Below are 21,633 nucleotides of genomic sequence, written 5' to 3'. Positions count from 1 at the left end.
AGAAAACTATAGGAAATCTCTACTTTCCCTACTCTGTTTTGCAATTTACTGAGACAGTGCTGCTATATAAAAGGCCATGCTTTCCTCTTCGCACTTGTACTTTTATATACAATATCCAAACGGGTGAAGGAATCACATACACAAGGCAAAACGATCCATGTTACAATACTGCAAACAACGATGCTGCAAACACACAGTTAGGGCTGAGTAAGTATTTATGAAGGAAGGGTGGGTAGGGGGGAAAGAGGAGTTTCCATTTAACACTTCAGTTTGAAGTATCCAAAGCAGCTAGGAATTCCAGGGTGTTGTTAATCTACTAGTCATTACAGAATAGAGTTTTGGGGATTTAGAATCTTTTCAAGACTGTGAAAAACTATGACTAATATCAAAATATAAAAAGAAAATTATAAAATTAGAATTATCAATTGTCCACAAGTGTATTATGGCAACTCAATTAACTTTAAATTGTAGTATTATAAGCAATTAGTTGTATTTAAAAAGTTTATACATTAAATGATCCTACTATAAAAGAATTCCAAGGGAATCCCTGGGTGGCTCAGCGGTTTAGCGCCACTTTCGGCCCAGGGTGTGATCCTGGAGACCCGGGATCGAGTCCCATATCAGGCTCTCTGTGTGGAGCCTGCTTCTCCCTCTGCCTGTGTCTCTGCCTCTCTCTCTCTGTGTGTGTGTCTTTCATGAATAAATAAATAAAATCTTAAAAAAAAAAAGAATTCCAAAAGGTACTTAATGATGGCAAATAAATCATAACTGTATGTAAATTAAATGAGTTATTGATAGGAATGTAATTTCAAAGCATATTTATTAAAAAAATCCAAATTTTCCTAAATAAAAAGCCATATCTAATGTTGGACTGTGGGTCATTTAATACATTTGCTATGAGCTCACTGAAGCCTCAAAAAATAAAATTGCTTAAGGCTGCAAAGGTCTTCAGTGGTCCTGATGCCTACATCGGAAATTCAGACATGTCCATGAAAAGACAAGGGTTTAATTTGTTTAATGGCACTGACCATGAAGAAAGTGATAGTCAGGTACATAAGTCTGATCTACAGATCTGATCCACAAAATTAGTTGAAGACTGATTTTGAAATAACACAGTAATGTGCTGTTAAGATTGCCCTCAGACTCATCTAAAGCCTGGGGGTGGCCAAAGACTATACCAAAATGTCATTAAAAAAAAAAAAAAAAAAAAAAAAAAACTTTCACATATATAGCTCAGCAAAATCTCTCTTTTTTTTTTTTTTTAAATATGGAATGCTTCACGAATTTGCGTGTCATCCTTGCGCAGGGGCCATGCTAATCTTCTCTGTATCGTTCCAATTTTAGTATATGTGCTGCCGAAGCGAGCACTCAGCAAAATCTCTTAAAGGAACCATGAACACAACTTGGCACAAGTAGCAGTGGAGAGCACTGGCCACACTTCAAATGTGGCTGTCAGAATATTACTTTGACAATTACCCAGTGGAGAACTAGTGGGGCCATGTTACCAGATCATAAGGGACTCAGCCAGGGATATAGGAGCATGGCAGTCTGGACACTAGGCCAGCTGCTTCAACTGCTCATCAGCCTGGGAGCTGAAGCCATGCAGCCAATTACAAGCTGGAAAGAAAAGAATGACTGTATGGAAAATGCTAAACTCACAAACACATGTGAAAAATACATGAAAGTCCCACTATTTTGTATTTGTACAAAATACAAAGACATTGTTACGATGATGATGATGATGATGATGATGTTGATGATGATGACGATTACACTCTTTGTGGAGGCCTAGAGAAACAGAGACTATATAAGAAATTCTGTTCACTAGACACACAAAAATCCTTGAGTATACATTAGAGAATAAATGAGAGAATTTAGAGTATACAACAGAGAAAATTAAGAGAATTAGGAAATACATTAGAGGGATCCCTGGGTGGCATAGCGGTATGGCGCCTGCCTTTGGCCCAGGGCACGATCCTGGAGACCCAGGATCAAATCCCACGTCGGGCTCCCGGTGTATGGAGCCTGGTTCTCCCTCTGCCTATGTCTCTGCCCCCCTCTCTCTCTCTCTGTGACTATCATAAATAAATAAAAATTAATTAATTAATTAATTAATTTTAAAAAGGTAATACATTAGAGAATCAATGCTGAAAGTCAAACAGCCAAATTTTGCCATGTTATTTCTGAAAGAATAAGGTCCTCAGTTTTTGGGAAACTTTCCAAGGCTTATCTCCTGGTTTTGTCCTTGCAAGGATTGTTGTTGCAAACTCATAATAAAATATTAGATCTAGATCAACAAGGACACTGCAAGGTATTTCCAGCATGGAAAATAAACTTCACTTTCCCAAACTCCAATTTTGTTAAATCAAGTGATGCACCCATCTGGAAAAGAAAAGAAAAAAAAGGCAACTACTGCAGAGTGAAACTTCATTAATGAATGTAGAACAGTTTGCTGTAAGAAAAGTGTGCAGAAGGGAGGGATGGAAAAAATTAACAAATTTCCAAGGCCTTGTTGTGATGCACATACAAATACTGTCAAAAAAAAAAGCTTATAAACCATATGATGTGAAGTTCCTTTTTGTTCATTTGGAATCTGAATATTTTAAGTCCAATTTTCTAAGTGCAAAATGATCCATCCTAAAACAATATGATATTGTATCATGGCAATGCAGATAAAAACCATCACAACCATGTGTGCACTCTATAACAATATTATTATATTATAATATAATATATTATATTATTTGTTTTGTTATTTTTTTATTTATCTGAAATGACATACATACAGAATAAGACTTTCCTCTGTATGTGAGCAATATAAATAAAATATACATTCCATATGCGATAATATCATATGAAATCTACAGAGAGAAAATGTTTCTATTTCTTTATCAGACAAAATCACTGTGTTAAAGAGGAGATGATTCTCTCAAGACTCTTTTTCAAAACTTTCAGACTGCCTTTCCTTCAATTTTAAGTTGCATTAATAATACAATACTTTTTAGACTTGTTCCAAGAAATTTTTTTTAAGTACTGATGTGTCCAATAGATAGGAGATGGATCAGAATCCTCTTAGCTATTTAAGAAACACATATATATGAGTTCAATTCACAAATGAACCTATGTTTCCTCCATAATGATAAAAATGCTGGAAACAAGTTACAAGAGGTAAATTTCTCTGGCTTTGTTGAAAGTTTTCTCAGGCCAAAGTCAAAGAGAAATGAAGAACTAAAGCAAAGGTTTTCACACATTAAAAAAACTCTATTTCAAAACAATGCGATGGTGATTCACAGTGAAATTTCCAAGTCTAATAAAAATGAAGCATTGTTGTACACTGGGAGAATCCTGGACTCACAGTCAAAAATCTTGCATTTCTATCTCACTGTATTCTTGCTAGCTGATAACCTGTGCCAAGTCTCTTAGGTGCCTTATTAAATAAGGAATGAATTAGATCATTTCTAAAGATGTTCAACTCTAACATTTTATGATTCTATGAATCTCTACAAATAGAATCAATGTACAAGAAAATGAGCCAAACAAAAGAAAGTAGAAAGGTATTAAGAAAAATGGAATAACAGAGAACTGTGCACAATTTACATTGAAAAGACAAAACTTTTTGTATCATTGTAATCTTATAAATAAAATATAATCCAATCTACTTTGTGCAAAACACTATTTATAGAATTATGAAATAAGGATAATACCAAAATCTAAATATTCTATTATACAAATAAGGAATTTCAAATTAATTTAATTTGGGATGATGTTTCAATCTCGTGAAACAGGACAAAATCATCTTAAATTACTGCATCCAAAACTTAAGAATTTTTTCATTATACAATTAGTAAAAAGTGTTTCTAAAGGAATTTGTGAAACTGCCCTCCAGACAACCATATCATGCTTCTCATGATATTGCATGACATCAATTTTAATCCACACTTCTTTCATATTTTTACAATTCTCAGAAATAATATGTCTTCTAAGCAATGATATCTTAAATACAATGAAATACAACAGTTTTTTTTGCACGCCTTATCTTCTCTATCAGATTGTATTTGAGAGGGGAAAAGAACAATGAAAGAAACCAAAATCAAGCCATGACAAACAAATGGGGGGAAAGAGACTATCTTCCTGACAGACTATTTCAACTAATTTACATAGATACTCTTCCTCCAAGAGGAAGAGCTCAGCTCCATCTTTCTGAGCTATATTATGAATCTAACTCTTGAGTGTAGGCTCTACTAGTGACTTACTTCCAAAGAGCACAGTATAGGAAAGAAGGGGGAGTGAAAAGGGAGAAAAAAACCTTATGTGGAAAAACCAGGCAAACACCACCTGACTAGTAATCAAGATTAACATCATCAGTGACAAGACATGATGATATCATGTACCCATGACATGATATAATACAAACACTTTGCCTCCGTGGTTTTCCTCTCCAAAACCCATAAGCCCAGTCTAGACATGAGAAAAACATTAGACAAAGCCCAATTAAGAAATATTCTACAAAATACCCGGCCAGTACCTCTGAAAACTGTCAAGGTCATGAAAACCAAGGAATGTCTAAAAGACTGTTGTAGAACCAAGAAGACTAAGAAAACATGATGACTAAATGTAATGTGGTATCCTGGATTGGATCCTTGAACTAAAAAGGGGCATTAAAGGAAAAACTAGGGAAATTTGGATAAAGTGTGGAGCTTTAGTTAATAGTAATGTATGAATGTTGGTTTCTTAGTTGTAACGAATATATCATAGTAATATAAGTTGTCACAAAAGGAGAAACTGGAAGATAAAAGCATATGAGAACTCTCTGTACTATCTTTTGCAATTTTTCTGTAAATGTAAAAGTATCCTAAAACTAAAACTTGATTTTAAAAAAACAAGCCATGCATAATTTCATACACAAATTCTGCAATAAATTACCCCTCAAGATCAAATACAAAATGCCAGAATTTGAACCTAAACAATTCCAGGTTTTAGAAAAATAACAATGATTGAGTGTAATCAAACAGGAAATTAAAATGCTCCAAAAATTAAGAGGCTCTTATCACAATTCTTAATGAGGGCAGAATTATTCTTTTGTGATAAGAAGCATATGTTAGCTCATTTAATATAAAGTAACCATTAAAATAGTTAAATCCTCAACTATTGTGCACTCCTATAGGCAGTAATATTTCAGGAATAATGAACCTTGTCCTCCCTTTTTCTGATAACCCATCATAACTCTGAATGTCTTGGATTTCCAGGAAAGACTTATGGGAAAATGTGTGAAATAAGTCATTAAACTTGGGCTTCAACTGCTGTACAGCTCATAAAACAAATAGAACTAAACTGATTTATTTGAGCCATCCTATTTTTGCTCAAGAGACAAGGCCAAAACCACTCCTTAGGGTTCAAATGGTAATATGTTTTCTCTGCATGAAAGTCAACAGTGTAGTCAACAATTGCTCTGTAGTCTAATTCACTAATAGACTATAAATACTATCAGGCCCCAGCTTATGATCAAATTGTGTTTTAAACTGCTGTCATATCTGTTACATGTAATTTATAATGCATGTTCCTCATGACAGCACTCCTCTAAGAACTGTTAAATTTGTAAGTTCAGCTCAGAAAAATTTTTTAACCTATAAAGTAAATTAAAGATGTTAAGATAACTATAACTAGAGTGATTACTGAACTGGGGATTCTATTTATCATTCCCTGAAAAATAGATAGTGAGTAACCTGTAAGGGAGAAAGAAAGAGAGAGAGAGAGAGAGAGAGAGAGAGAAAAAGAACGTGTATATCCTGTCTATTCCCTATTTAGATTCCACCTCATGTTTTCTAAGAATGGAAAGTAAGCATCCAGGGCAAGTCAGTTTCAGAAAATGGGAAGAGGTATGAAATGAAACACCATGAGAATATGATTCCTTTTCCCCAGCTTTCAGCTGCACTGAGGGTTTCAGGAACAATAATGGTCACATCTCCAAGACTGGATGGAAAGGCATGTAAAGTACCGCCCTGCCAAAGCCAAAGTGTGGTCAGGAAGAACTGAAGATCCTTTGAGGGACGAGAAAAAGGACTGAGCTCAGAAAAGACACTGGAGTGGCCCACTAAGATACGCAAGAAAGTCCTGAGCCAGAGACCTACCAAGGATATCTGAGGGATTCCAGGTAACACTTTCAAACAACACACCAAATAGAGTATAAGCTTTGGAAATAAGCAGATTTGGATTTGAATCCTCTGCATTACTAACCCTGTGATCATGACAATCTTCTTTAACTACTCTAAGTCTCAATTCTCTTATAAAACTAGAATAAAAATACACATCTGTCTTAGTTTGATACTGACGCTGTAACAATTGCACAACCTTGGAAGCTTAAAACAATACAAATCAATTATCTTATAGTTCTGGAGGTAAGGAATTCAAAATGGGTCTCATCAGGCTAAAATCAAGGTGTTAGCAAGGTTGTAAGCCTTCTGGAGGCTTTATGAAAGAATCTCTTCTCTTGCTTTTCCCAACTTTTAGAGGTTACCCACATTCCTTGCTTGGTTCATGATCCCGTTCCTCTATCTCCCAAGCCAACAACATCAGGCCAAGTCCTTCTTATGCTGCCATTTCTCTTCTGCCTCCCTTTTCTACTTTTAAGGACTCCTATGACTACGTTGAGCCCAACTAGATAATCCAGAATAATCTCCTTATTTTAAGGTCATCTGATTAGCAACCTTAATTCCATCTGCAACCTTAATTCCCCCTTTGCCATGTAACATACCATATTCAGAGGTTACAGGGATTAGGACACAGATATCTTTGGGGGACCACTGTTCTATACCACTATGGACTATTTATGAAAATTAAATGCAATAATATACAAAGTGATTGGTATATTAAGTAAAAATAATGGCCCTCCCAGCCTCTGTAGGCCCTCTTCCCATTAAGCATCAATATTTTCCTCTAACAAATCTCTTGTATGTTCTTGACATCTGCTTCTTAGGACAGCCTGATTAACCAGCTGCATCAACTCTATAGTTAGTAAGCAGCATAGCTAGTGCAATAATACCTGTAGTACCCTTTGGATTGTTTTGTGCTACCTATGGGATTCTGGGGCAAGTGCAACCTCTTTTCTGGCTACAGGAATTAGGGCTTCAATTTACAATTTAGGAATAAAAAAGAAGTTTTTTTTAATAATAATGACTCTCAAAGGAGTAGAGAAATGGGGTCCTCTGGTGAAGAGGATGGTGAGGGAGTTTCAATGATGTAATGGCAAGCTCCTGTGTAAAGCTCCAGTAGAAACTGCAGAAGCAGCATCAGCCATCATGCTTATCTGTTCATAAGTGTGGGATTTCTTGTGCTATACCCTAAGTATACGGGAAATGTTTCCAGGAAAACATTTTTAGAGGAAAATGTATCTAGGGTTCTACCTAGGAATTCAGGCTTCTGGGAACACCCACCACTGTTTAGGTTCTAGACCAGAGTTATCCTCCTCCCTTAAGAACATGGATTCTTTCTTATTTTACTTCCTCCAACAACACTTTTTCTCCAACTCCTTTGGAAGTGGTAGTAAAAGAAGAGAAGCATATACCATGGCAATAGCATCAAACGCCAGTTTTAGAGATGATGCCTAAAACAGAATAAATTTGTGACAAAAGTAAGCCACAGTTAAATATGTGAATATTGGGCACTATGTCTATGTTAAGCACATATTCAATGTTTGATATATATCTACAATGGTGCTATCAGTAGAAAGTCACTACCCTTGCCGTAGCACACTCATTATTTTCACCCAAACAACAGAGTCCTTTCCTCCAATTAATAGGAGTCTGGATGAAATGATAATAGTCTACAGTGGAAACTTCCCATGTAATCAGGAACTGGCAAAAGCATGCAGATCTAAGACTGATATATTTACAGTGTCTTTGAATCTCAAGCTTTGAATTGGTAAAGGGATTGGGAGTAGGATAATATCACTGTCTTATTTCTGGCCATGTGGTCAGCCACCATTAGCAGCTTTTGCAGAAAAATGAATACATGAAAACCAATTTAAGCTTCTTTTTCAAAAAGGCTTGTTTTCATCTTTTCAAGCCAAGGCACTGCATTTTTTCTTTGATGAATGTTTTATAAGTCTTCTCTATTTTCTCTCCTGCACAGTAATGCTTCAATTGGAAATGAATAAGATTTAGAATTCATAACTGGCTATGACATGTCCTGAAACTAGTCTCACTACCCCAGATCATAAACTGTACATGTCTCATGTTCATGGAGCAAAAGGAAAATGCCTTCATCACTTTTTAAAATTACTATATAAGTAAATTACTCCTTTGACATATGCCTTAAGATTATCTTTTTACCTGTTGGCAAAGATAAAATGCTTTAACTTTCCCTTGCCTTACAAAGATTTAACTCTACTTCATATAACCCTATCTTTGAATCTGAAGATTCTACATTCAAACTGAGCATACTTCAAAGTCAAAAAGTCTCACATATTCCTTCTCCCTCCTGAAAAACTATATATATCAACTTTCATTTTTATGACTCTCCTTAAGTATCCTCACATTCTTACTATGTCTCATAAATTCTTCTTTCTCCTTTGCAAACATTTTCATAATTCCCTGATCTTATCCCAAAAACTAGATTAAAGCATGAGTATTCTAGGAAAGTTAACAATGTAGTGTTCCTTCATGCAAATATTCTTTAAATATGTATTCAACATTTGTTTATGAACTTAACACTGCCTAGAAAAGGGGCAAAGAATGAAGACAGCAGTTCCATACAGCTTTGTTTCCATATTGACTATAAAACTGAGGTAAGCTTGAGCTTTAACTTCTGGACATAAGGCCACTGGTTGGACTTGAACTCAAATAAGTTGATGTTATTCCCAGGACATAGTCCATGAAAGAAACACACAGACACACACAAACACACAGACACACACACACACATAATAGTCAAGTGTCAAGTTTATAATGATGCTACACTGTTTAAATTTTCCCAAGAGATTTTTGGTAGTTGATAGCCCTCCTTTTCTACCTTAAAAAAAGGACCCACTGCAATTAATGGAAATGACTTGAAAAGTTTTCAAGATATTTATTATTATTGCAAAGGTAAAAACATATATAATTTATTTTTTTCATTTTTGTTACATTTCTTTCTAAGATATTAACGTATTTTTAGATTTTTTCTTTTATTTACTTTTGCAGCTAAGTGTTGGTATACCTTTTGATTAGGGGATAGGGAAAAAGTGCTTTTAAAAAAATAAAAGGCCATTTACTTTTCTAATACAAATTTCATTATAGAGGTAATATTAATCATAACAGAAGACACTAACTGAAAAATAGAACAAAGAGAAATGAAAATATATTGTATCTGGATTAGAAGATCTCTGAGAAAAGACAACTCAAAATCTCCCAATACTATACCATAAATTACTAAGGTAATAATGTTCTGTCATGTGAATATCCATTTCTATTGTATTTCATATGATTTGTAAGTTGGTGGTGTGTAAAGCTGGCATTGAAAACAAGATCAGTGAGTAATTTAAATTAAATGTGCTGAATTTACAGAATTTATACCACTTGGATACAAAAATTGTCAGGCATTCTGTTTCACTAAAAGTTACTGGGGAAGGAGGCAAGTTCTTCCTAGAATAGCAATTCTTGAGCTATGGTCGAGGAACAAGCACTTTTCTGAACATTTGGCTTGGTAGTATAGAATGAACATACTATAGAGAGAAATATCCCAGGAGCATATTGCAAGAACACTGATATATTAGGCCATCTCTCTTTTTCAGTGAGTCTTCAGAGTAGGACATTTGGAGAACCACTGACCATAAAAATTGTATTCCAAGATCTTAGAAGGAGATTCCAAGTAGCCGCCTTATGTTCCTATAAGTAATGCTCCCCAAGCCCACCATTCCTGACCTACTTACCATGTAGTCTATGAAAAAGAACAACAGGAAAGTAAAGAAAAATAGAAAAATATCAATGTGGTATAAAATCTTTATTTTTCAACTGACATTTACATATATGACCACTTAAGATAGCTTCACTATTTGCAGTTTTCTGAATCACCAAAAAGGAATAAATACAGAAGCATAAACAGTTACAGAGTAACTACAAAAGACACTGAAGATTACCTCAAAATTTCAAGTAAGTAAAAAAATAATTAAATAATTTGTTTCCAATTCTCTATTCCTCTTTGAGTTCTATTTAGGGCAAGTCTTGCCAAATAATTAAACCTCTAGGCAATGTGTCATTAATCCTATATTCATATCATTGGGTATTCAGTCTTAAAACATCATACATACTCCTTTAAACATCCAGCAATACAAGCAATATAATGAATTAGAAGATGGCTAGTTCTAGGAAAGAGATCTTACTAACTTTTCATTATGTTCTCACCTAAGAAATATGAGTTCACAGAAAAAGAAGCCTTAGGTGTGCCATCATCCAGTCTCCAGAAGAGGTGACCCTGTTTTCAATCACAGCTTTACAAACAATAGTGCCTTAATTATATGACTTCCTTGGTAAATCGAGAAAAGCTCAAATTCAGCCCAAGTTCAAGGCATGATATCGCCAGGAGAATAATAGCAAAGAACAATGAGGTCAGCACTAGCTCTTACAGACTTGGGAGTACATCAAATATACCCAGACTATTTTGACCACTGCTACAGCCTGATCCCATGATGGATATGTTCTTTGAGACTTAGCATCCGATGCTACCCTCTTCTATCCCTTATCACAGGAATTGCAAAGCTCCTTATCTTCCCTTTTCTTTAGGAGCTACAAGGCTAAAAACTACACTCCCCAAATACCAGTCAACTAGAATATCCCATATGCAAAGAGGATCTGCCAATGAGATGCATTCTTGAGATGCAGAAAACAAGAAGGGAGATAGAGGCTATCTTCTCACTGTTTTTGATAACTGGCAAGGAAAACTGGCAGGTCATGTTTGCAGCAGCCAAGTGCCTTGTTACATTTCTAGTCACCAGTTTTGTTGATGTAAAAGGAAGCTGTCATAGCATAGTAGTGGTAGCAGCTTCCTGACCTCTGGATCTCAGCTCTAGATCTCAGTTTCATAATATCTATACTCTAGAGGTGGTTCATCTGGCTTCCACTTCCCTAACTCTTCCAACAGGTATTGCAACTATCTAATTCTCTCTGTCCTCTTGATTTCTACTGAAAATACTAGAGTGGTTGCCATCTCCTGCACGAAACCCTGATTGACAGATACCCTCTCTAGCTCTCCTTTTCCAGCAGGAGGTGCTGTAAATCAGTGTTACTGTTCAACATTCAGGTAACTAGTATCCTTGGTTAACTAACACCTCTTGTTTATATTAAGCATACAGTGATCTGAATTCATATGTATTTTTTCATATTATTAAAGGGCACATCACTAAACAGAAATTGAAGAAAGGCACCACAATTTTCCATATTTCCTCTCTTCAAGAGAAGCTAGAATGAAGCAAAAATTTTAGTCTCATACAAAAATCTTACGGCAAGACTCTGATCAGCCCAACTTGGATCTGGCTTCTGGTATGCATCTCTGGACCAGTCTATTGTGGCTGAACAAGCTAATACAACACAAAGATGGCTGCCAGAAACCAGATCTATAGCAATGGATGGAGGAAACGGCTGGTGCCCTGAGAAGGTGAGATGTATAGATTTTCACTACACCTATATTCAAATCCTAGCTCTCCCAATTACCAACTGCTGCCCTAGAGCTTTTTATCTAATATCACTAACACACAGTTTACTCTCCTATCAAAAGAAGATAATTCTAAAATTTTACTTAGGTCATACAATTCTTATGATGATTACATTATATAATATAATATAAGCAAAGCAACCACAACATCACTCAATATAACATAAGTACCTAATAAACCTTAGGGGTTTCTGTTTTTATCATTGTCATAATGCTTCAGCTAACTGGGAACACATTCACTTCAAGCTATGTGTTCAATTTTATTCAATATATGAAAGTTCTGTTGGGATACTTGGGTGGCTCACGAGTTGAGCGCCTGCCTGCTTTTGACCCAGGGCATGATCCTGGAGTCCCGCGATCGAGTCCCACATCAGGCCCCCTGCATGGAGCCTGCTTCTCTCTCTGCCTGTGTCTCTGCCTCTGTGTGTGTCTCATGAATAACTAAAATCCTTTTTTTTAAATATATATATATATGAAAGATCTGGTTTTCCTGGAATTTGTTGCTACAAATCATGTGCAACCAGAAATAAGGTTTACTTAGTTGACTTATCTGGAATTGCCTAATAATAATAGACCAAGGGTCAGCCAACTTTTTCTATAAAAGGCAAGAGAGTAAAGGTGTGAAGATGTGGGGGCCATATATTTCTCTTGTAAATACTCAGCTCTGCATTAAAACAAAAAAGCAGCTATAGATAACACATTAAAAATTGAGCATGGCTGTGTTCCAATAAAGTTTTGTTTATAAAAACAGGCAATATTATTCAGCCATTAGAAATGACAAATACCCACCATTTGCTTCGACGTGGAGAGAACTGTAGGGTATTATGCTGAGTGAAATAAGTCAATTGGAAAAGGACAAACATTATATAGTCTCATTCATTTGGGGAATACAAAAATTAGTGAAAGGGAATAAAGGGAAAGGAGAGAGAATGAGTAAAAATATGAGTGAGGGTGACAAAACATGAGAGACACCTAACTCTGGGAAACGAACAAGGGGTAGTGGAAAGGGAGGTGGGCGGGGGGTTGGGGTGATTGGGTGATGGGCACTGAGGGGGGCACTTGGCGGGATGAGCACTGGTATTATGCTAAATGTTGGCAAATTGAACTCCAATAAAAAAAAATTTAAAGAGGTCAAGAATTAAAAAGGAACAAAGTCTTCATCATAATAATTTCCTATTAGAGGAAGAAACACAATAAATTGATGGCAGCACTACCATATCATACCGGCAGAAGTAGCCTTACTACTCCATGAAGCTCAGTTGAAATATCTTATTTAGTAATGCCAATGAGCCAGTTTAATGGCCTTAAAAGCCTCCAGCAGTCGCCAGAGTTGAGAAATCACTGTTCCTGGCTTAGAAGGTCAAACATATTAACTATTGTGTTTTTAATAATAAAATCATAGAAATGAATTTGCTTTCCAATAAAAAAAATAATAAAATAAAATAAAAAATAATAAAAACAGGCAACAGTCTATATTTGCCGACAGCTACAGACTGCCAATCCTTACTCTCTATACAAAAGTACACATGGGATATGCATATGTGTATGTGTGTGTGTGTGCAAATGACTGTAAGTGGTCTACAGCAGGAATTAGTGGTTCAAATTTCAAAGGAATCACATTTCTAAAACTTTGTCATCTAAATATTTATTCTCATAAGTCCATTTATAATAACCTATCAACTTTTAATGTCTTAAAGATCTTGTAGCAATATACCATTAATTGCTGATATGATAATTTTCCTAATATAAGCAGTTGGAGCAATAAATTTTCTCTAACCATGTTTTTTTAAATATAAATAAGTAAATAAAATAATAGTATATGTGGCTTGTAAATCTTGAAAACATCTTAAATTTAGTGAATCATACTTTGATTCAGTTATGGAAAACATCTCCAAAAGGAAACCTTCCCAGTCCCACGTTCCCTTGATACATCTTTCTGCCCCTTGCTCATACTCTTCACTTATGCTTCTACGATTCCCTAGGTCTGTTTCAGAAACAACCTTCCTCCAGTCCTCTCTACTTCAGTTCATCCTCCATATTGCCATTAGATTCATCTTTATAAAACATTTTCCAGGGACACCTGGTTGGCTCAGCAGTTGAGGAGCTGCCTTCTGCTCAGGGTGTGATCCCAGAATCAGGAATCGAGTCCTGCATCAGGCTCCTTGCAAGGAGCCTGCTTCTCCCTCTGCCTATACCTCTGCCTTTCTCTATCTGTGTCTCCCATGAGTAAATAAATAATTTAAAAAAAAAAACATTTTCCCACTCAAAATCCCTCAAGTGCTTTCAATTATCTATAACAAAATATTAAAACACTATTTTGTCATTAAAACATTCTATAATCTGGCTCCTGCTGATGAGCATTTTATATATCTTGTCCTCTATAGAAATCATTCCATAAACTGCTGTATTCTTTCTTGCACTCAAGATATTTCTCTCTTTACTCTTTTTTCTTTGTTCCTCATGTTTTCTCCACTACAGTAAATTTTTCTTCTCCATCTTCTGCATAAATTTAAATTCCTCATATTGTTTGAAGTCCAGAGAACAAAAAGGTTAACTCCCAAATAAATAAAAAGTTCCTTGATCTCTCTAGTCTGTAGTAATGTTCTCTCCTGTGACTCTGAAAATAAAAGATTTGTTTACATCACTCCTACAGCCCTTATTTACTCAAACTGTTTACTCATACAAGTTGTGTTGCCATTGCCACTACTGCTGTTATTTTAGAGGAGCAGCAGACAGACTGCATGTTTCTTGAAAGTAGGGCTGAATCTCAGACTGAACTATCCAGCAGACCTTTCAGGACACTGTGCACATACCCTGACTACACAGTTTGTTAAGGCTAAAAGATATGAAGACATCTACATAACCCTATTTGCAGTAAGTGCCTTTCAGTAATCTTTGTGTCTTTTTACAGAAAAGGGTTTAAAATGATCCTATGAAGAAAAGGAAAGACATTGTCCCAAAGAGAAAACTCCAGGGAATGATTATCCAGGATGTGTAAAACTGTGGACTTTTGTTTCCCTTTTACCCAAAGCCCTCCTCATCAACCATTGCCATCATTTCTATCAAAAGTGTATGTAAGAAAATAAAAAGAAAGTACAGATTACTCAGAATCATTCTTTCTTAGAAGCTTCAGGGGAAGAAAGTTCTATGGGGAAGAAACTGTAATAACTGCCTAAAAGATTTTTAATGTTTAGTGAATGCAATTGACTGTGTTTTTGCTGTCTCTCGTAACTATAGGTTGGTAATTGAGAGTTAGCATTGCTTCTGTCAGGTGTCATGGAAGCATTTAGTTTCAAGCTAGAAAGATTCAGTGACATTTTGCATCATTTTACATAATAATGCCTTATGTATGTGGTGTTATTATAAACAGTAACTTTTGATATTTTAAAAGGATTGCATTCTATTTAGAAAAGAATCCTTTTTATATAGAATTTTATTTTTTTAAATAGCTATATTACTCTCATTCTCCAGCCTAAAAACATAACCACTTTTCACCCTTAATTACCCAACACAAGAGTGCCAACTCTAATATTCTCATACAATAGAATGATGGCTTCAAAGCTGTCCTGCCAAAGTATTTCACAGTAAGAAGTTTATATTCTAGATTATAGATGGGAAAAGAAGAGAGGGAAAGAATGAGACTACAATCAGTTTTTCTGGTAAAGTTTCTTTCCTAAAACATAACTATCTTATAAGCCCAACCTCTCCTTTGCTTATACATCAATTTATGATGCCTATTGTTAAAATGAAAAAAAAATAAAAAACAAATAATAAAAGTTTTAAGAAAATAGCACATTTCAGAAAAGTTCTGTAGCCTTCAGGGAAAGATTTACCATAAAACAATTATCCTTGATTTTATTTATGCCCTTGTTCCCGGCTTTAGTTGTAACTCACATGAAGGTCAACTCAGCACCCTGGGGAGAGAACTACTGCCTATCAGTAAAATAAACAACAGGAAAATAAAATACATAGGAGACTATGGAACATTCTTTTTGTTAGGAGAAAGAGAATAACAGCCTCTCTACAGCACATATACAAAAATTAATAATAACCACGTGAAAATCAAGCATTTATTTTTTTCCCCACATCAAAAGATACTGCCATTTATCCTGTCAACTGAGAACAATTCCTCTCCTCCCAAAGTCACATTTTTATTTCAATTTGGATATTATTTTCACCTGTATGGTTTTATCTCTATAGAATTTCTGCAGGTTTGATATCTATTTGTCAGGTTACTTTTCACATTATCATTTTAGTTTGCATCTAAAATTTTGTATATGCTTCCAAAAGAGAATCAAGATTTATTTTGAAGTTAATTGCACTCAATTATCAAATATTCCTTGGATCTAAAGACATACTAATATGCACCACAATTTGTTTCTGCCAAAACACATTTTCTCTTCTCACCTGTGCAATGCTGTTTTTTTCTAATTATATGTGATGCCTTATTAATGATATATTATAGGGCAAATACACTCAGATTCCGTTTTAAAATGTAAGCAATCTAAATATGCTTAAAGTTGTGCCACAGAATAATGAAATAAAGTCAGAAAACAGTACAAAAAAATTGGGGGGGGGGGATTAACCCAGCAATAGCTTTGTACATTCAGCCAGTTAATCAAATGTAATTGTGAAGCACAAATATTACAGTATAACCAATGATCTTCTCCACTTACTACTTAATTATAATTGTTCCATTCTAGGAAAGTTTTGGTGCTGCCATTGCTTTTAGGATAATCAGATATGCAGGGCCAAAAACTAAGATATATCTTTCTCACTAGGAAGAATTTCAAATTTGGTAGTACATTCATTCACGTGTGAACAAAGCCAAAGAAAATAGTAAGAGTAAAATCTGAATTTTTCTATCCCCAAAGAGGTACTAAATTAGATTAAGGGGAAATGAGGGTAGAGAAATACGACAAATTTTGAGGTATAAACCAGTGTTTGAAAATCTAAATATTATTTGTTGGTAGCCAATGCGTACATATAAAATTGTTTCTGAGTTATGACAAATATTTTCTTATCCTCCTAGATCTCTATCACTTTCCTACTGGTTTCTTAGCACCACTTAAATATCTGACTTTAATCAAAAACATTCTATATGATCTTAGTCATATTATAATGAAAATCAACAATAAAGATAATATTCAATGGGTGCTCTCTAAATTTAATGAGGAACAACAGAGGACTGATAGACGAGCAAGGAAAAACCATCTATCATTAAAATGAGGAGTTTCTTTGTCACAACAGCAAATATCTTAATTAAACAGCCCATGATTCCTATTTATTTTCATTTTATGAAAATTTATGTTTGTATAAGGAAGCTTAAGTATACTGCAATACCATTCAGTAGTCTGGTAATAGACCAAACCAAACATCTGTTACTTTCAACCCCAGCATTATTGACATTTTGAGCCAAATAATTGTTTATTGTGGGGGGCTATTTTTGTATTGCAGGATATTTTCAGCATCTCTGGCTTCTACCCACTAGAGGCCAGTTACACTCCTGCTTTTTCCAACCAAAAATGTGTCTAAAAGTTGCCAAATGTCCACTGGAGGATAAAACTGCCTGTGGTTGAAGACCACTGCAAAAAGATTTCATTACTCTTGGAAGATCAGAACATAATAAGAGTGTACTAAGTTATGAAGTTAAATCTGAAGTTCAATTGCTTAAACTTTTGCTGAAGTATGATGCCAGACTACAGCCTATAGCTTTAACTCTCTGGATTCACAGGTCCTTCTTTTTCTGGCCCCTATAGTTGGATATGTTTATTTAATTGTCACAATATATTATGATCACTTGCTCATTTTCTCTCTCTCCCTAACCTATTAGTTACTTCCTTGAAGACTTGGTTACTACCTTTCAATGTCATATCCCTGTAAACAAGCTAAATAAATGTTGGATGCATGACAAATGAATAAACAATGTATGTGGTAAAGACTGTTATAATATGACAAAGTACTTAACTAATATAATCTGAGTAAGCCTAAATCTATAAGCCATCTGGAGTTAATCTTTCCTTTCATATCAGATGAAATGGCTCAAGTCCTCATCACACATGCTTTGGGAATTCTCAAAGATTTCTAGGAGCTTTACATTCCCTGGACAGCTTTCACGGAATTTTCAGCTCCTGCTCACTGTCTTACTTTCTTTAGATACTATGCTTTTCATACAGACTCTAAGTGTGGCCACCATCTCTCCTCCACTATTCTTCAAACCCCAATAGTGAAAATCTGTAACAGACTTTACTAAACATTAGTGACAAGAGAGAAAGGTACAGCATACCAAAGAATGTAACACTACCTAATATTTAATATTATACACTCATGTTCTGCCTATTACTTTTATGCAGAAAAAGCTGTCACCTTCTATCCAAGACTACACTCTAGGTGTATCTCTGCATAACTTAGGAGGCTTATCAAATTATACTGCTAACTCGTGCACCTTGGTGGCTCAGTCGATTAAGCAACTCCTAGTTTTGGCTCAGGTCATGATTTCAGGGTCTTGGGATCGATCCCACCTCAGGCTCCGTGCTCAGTAAGAGGTCTGCTTGAAGATTCTCTCCCCCTATCCCTCTGCTCCTCCCCTGCTCACATACTCTCTCTCTCTCTAAAATAAATAAGTAATTTTTAAAAATTATACTGCTAATTATAAAAAACAAAGAACTACCCCTATGTTATGGAATGAATTATATCTCCTTCACCTCCCCCCCCTATTCATATGTTGAAGCCTCAATTAACCTCCACTGTGACTGTATTTGGAGATAGGTCCTTACAGAGACAATTAGGTTAAATGAGGCTAGAAGGGTGGAACATAAAATGGTGTCCTTATAAGACATGAAATGCCAGAGTACACTATTTCTCCCTCCCTCCTCCACGCCCTGTTGCCTCTTCTCTCTCTTCTCTTGTCTTCCCTTCCCCACCACCCCATCGCCACCCCTGCTGTCTTTCACTTTCTTCCTCTCTCTCTCTCCTGGCATGCACAAAGAAATTACCATGCAAGCCAAGGAGAGAGTCCTCACCAAAAATTGATCCTATAGGTCTGAGATACTTTGTTATGGCAGCCCTAGCTGACTAAAACACCCTTCCTTCCACTTAATAATATAAGAGGAGATAGAAAGAGAGAGAGAGATTGAAAAAAAAACTTTGTTTTTTTGTTTTGTTTATTTATTTATTTATTTATTTATGATAGTCACAGAGAGAGAGAGAGAGGCAGAGACACAGGTGGAGGGAGAAGCAGGCTCCATGCACCGGGAGCCTGATATGGGATTCGATCCCGGGTCTCCAGGATCGCGCCCTGGGCCAAAGGCAGGCGCCAAACCGCTGTGCCACCCAGGGATCCCCGAAAAAAAAACTTTGAAATTATATTTTTTTATTTAACAAATGAGAGATTAAATTCCTAAATAGGAGTAAATTAATCAGTGAGTTTAGCAAAGTCACAGGCTTCAAAGTAAATATATAAGAAACAATTGTATTTCTATATATTAGCAATGGACAATAAGAAACTGAATTTTTAAAAGAGCATCATTTACAATAGCACCAAAAGAACAAAATACTTATATGGAAGTCTAACAAAATACATGTAAGGTCTGTATGCTGAACACTTTTTAAAAAACACTAAAAGAAATCAAAGAAGAAGACCTAAATAAATGGAGATATACACCATGCTAATAAATTAGAAGTCTCACTATTGATAAGATGTGGTCACTCCCTAAAATGATTTATAAATTCAACACAATCCCAATCAAAATCCCAGCATAATGTTTTGTGGAAATCAACAAGATGCTTTTAAACTTTGAATGGTGAGGCCAAAACAATTTTGAAAAAGACTTACCAGAAAGCCACAGTAATCAAGACAATGTGATTTTGGCTTAAGGGCAGACATACAGATCAATGGAACAGAAGAGAGAGTCTATAAATGGCCTTGTATATGTATGACAAATTATTTTCAAAGGTATAAAGGCAATTCAGGGGAGAAAGGACAGTCTTTTCAAGAAATGATGCTGGAACAACTGTATACTATATACTCTTCCCCCCAAAAAAGAATCACAACATATATCATATGTAAAAACTACATTGAAATGGATCATAGACCTTAAAGTTTTAAAATAGTTCATTTACATTCAAATAATGCAAATGAGAGTAATTTGGTAAAAGTTAAAATAAAATATGTGAGAAAATGTCAGTGGCTCTGGATTAGACTTTAACTTCTCAGATATGATACTAAAAGCACAGCACTTTAAAGAAAAACTGATAAATTAGACTTTACCAAAGTTAAAACTTCTGCTCTTCAAAAGACACTGTTAATAAAGTGAAAAGACAAACCACAGACTGGGGAAAATATTTGTAAAGTAGATACCTGATAAAGAACTATATCTAGAATATAAAAGAAATTCTCAAAACTCAATAATAAAGCAAACCATTTCTCCATGATAGGCTAAACTATCTTTCCTCGAATTTCATTTGTTGAGGCCCTAACCCTTAATACCTCAGATTGTGACTATATTTGGAGATAGGACCATTAAAAGGGTGATTAAGTTAAAAAGAGACCATTAGATAACAAGTGTTGGTGAGAATATAAAGAAAAAGGAACCCAGGCAGCCCTGGTGGCCCAGCAGTTTAGCCCTGCCTTCAGCCCAGGGTGTGATCCTGGAGACCCAGAATAGAGTCCCGAGACGGGCTCCCTGCATGGAGCCTGCTACTCCCTCTGCCTTGGGTCTCTGCCTCTCTCTCTCTCTCTCTCTCTCTTATTCTCTCTCTCTCTCTCTCTCTCTCTCTGTCTCTGTCTCTCATGAAGAGATAAATCAAAATCAAAAAAAAAAAAAAAAAAGGAACCCTTATATACTATATACTGTTGGTGGAAATGCAAACTGGTACAGCCACTGTGGAAAACAGTATGGAGATTCCTTTAAAAAATTAAAAATAGGGATCCCTGGGTGGCGCAGTGGTTTGGCGCCTGCCTTTGGCCCGGGGCGTGATCCTGGAGACCCGGGATCGAATCCCACGTCGGGCTCCCGGTGCATGGAGCCTGCTTCTCCCTCTGCCTGTGTCTCTGCCTCTCTCTCTCTGTGTGTGTGACTATCATAAATAAATAAAAAAAAAAAATTAAAAAAAAAAATTAAAAATAGAGGGATGCCTGGGTGGGTCAGCAGTTGAGCATCTGCCTTTGGCTCAGGGTATGATCCCGGGGTCCTGGGATGGAGTCCCACATCAGGTTCCCTGCATGGAGTCTGCTTCTCCCTCTGCCTCTGTCTCTGCTTCTGTCTCTGTGTCTCTCATGAATAAATAAATTAGTTAAATATTTTAAAAAATTAAAAATAGAATTATCATATGACCTGATAATTCCACTACTGGATAATTGCCCAAAGAAAATGAAAACACTAATTCAAAAAGACATATGCACCCTTATGTTTACAACAGCATTATTTACAATAGCCAAGATATGGAAGCAACCCAAGTATCCATCAAGAGATGAATGGATAAAGATGTTGTATATGTATACAATGAACTATTATTCAGCCATAAAAAGGAATCTTTTTTTGCCATCTGAAACAACCTGGATGCACCTAGAGGTTTGAAATAAATCAAACAGAAAAACAAGTACCATATGATCTCAAACATATGTGAAATTTAAGAAACAAAAGACAAAAAGAGAGACAAAAAAGAGACTCCTAAACAAAGAGAACAAAAAAGTGGTTGCCAGAAGGGAGTTTGGGGGTTGGGTAGGGGGTGGACAGTAGGGTGAAAGAGATAAAGAGGATAAGGAGTATATTTATCTTGATAAGCACTGAGGAATGAGGTAGGGAAACAGAAGGGAAGTCTTTTGGAAAGGCTCCATCTCTGCCCTTTTCTGCTAGGCCCCATTTTTTAATAAGCCAAAGAAGCTATGTTCCCACTTCAAGGGGGAAGGCAAGTAATTTAATTATTCTGTGTTTTGTCCTAGACCCCAAA

At 35.7% G+C, this 21,633-nt stretch overlaps 1 protein-coding gene and 1 non-coding gene across 8 annotated transcripts in view; both read right to left on the bottom strand.

Moving 5' to 3' along the window:
* CTNNA3 (catenin alpha 3) overlaps positions 1-21,633 on the bottom strand; it is a 1,730,823-nt gene that overhangs the window by 1,495,911 nt on the left and 213,279 nt on the right. The gene's annotated exons all lie outside the window — the stretch shown is intronic.
* Positions 1,262-1,368, bottom strand: LOC121488429. Its single transcript, XR_005987058.1, has one exon. It is a non-coding gene; the product is annotated as a U6 spliceosomal RNA (small nuclear RNA).

Source organism: Vulpes lagopus, chromosome 3, assembly GCF_018345385.1.
Source record: "Vulpes lagopus strain Blue_001 chromosome 3, ASM1834538v1, whole genome shotgun sequence".
Taxonomy (NCBI): domain Eukaryota; kingdom Metazoa; phylum Chordata; class Mammalia; order Carnivora; family Canidae; genus Vulpes; species Vulpes lagopus.
This window is presented reverse-complemented; position numbering and strand designations above follow the sequence as displayed.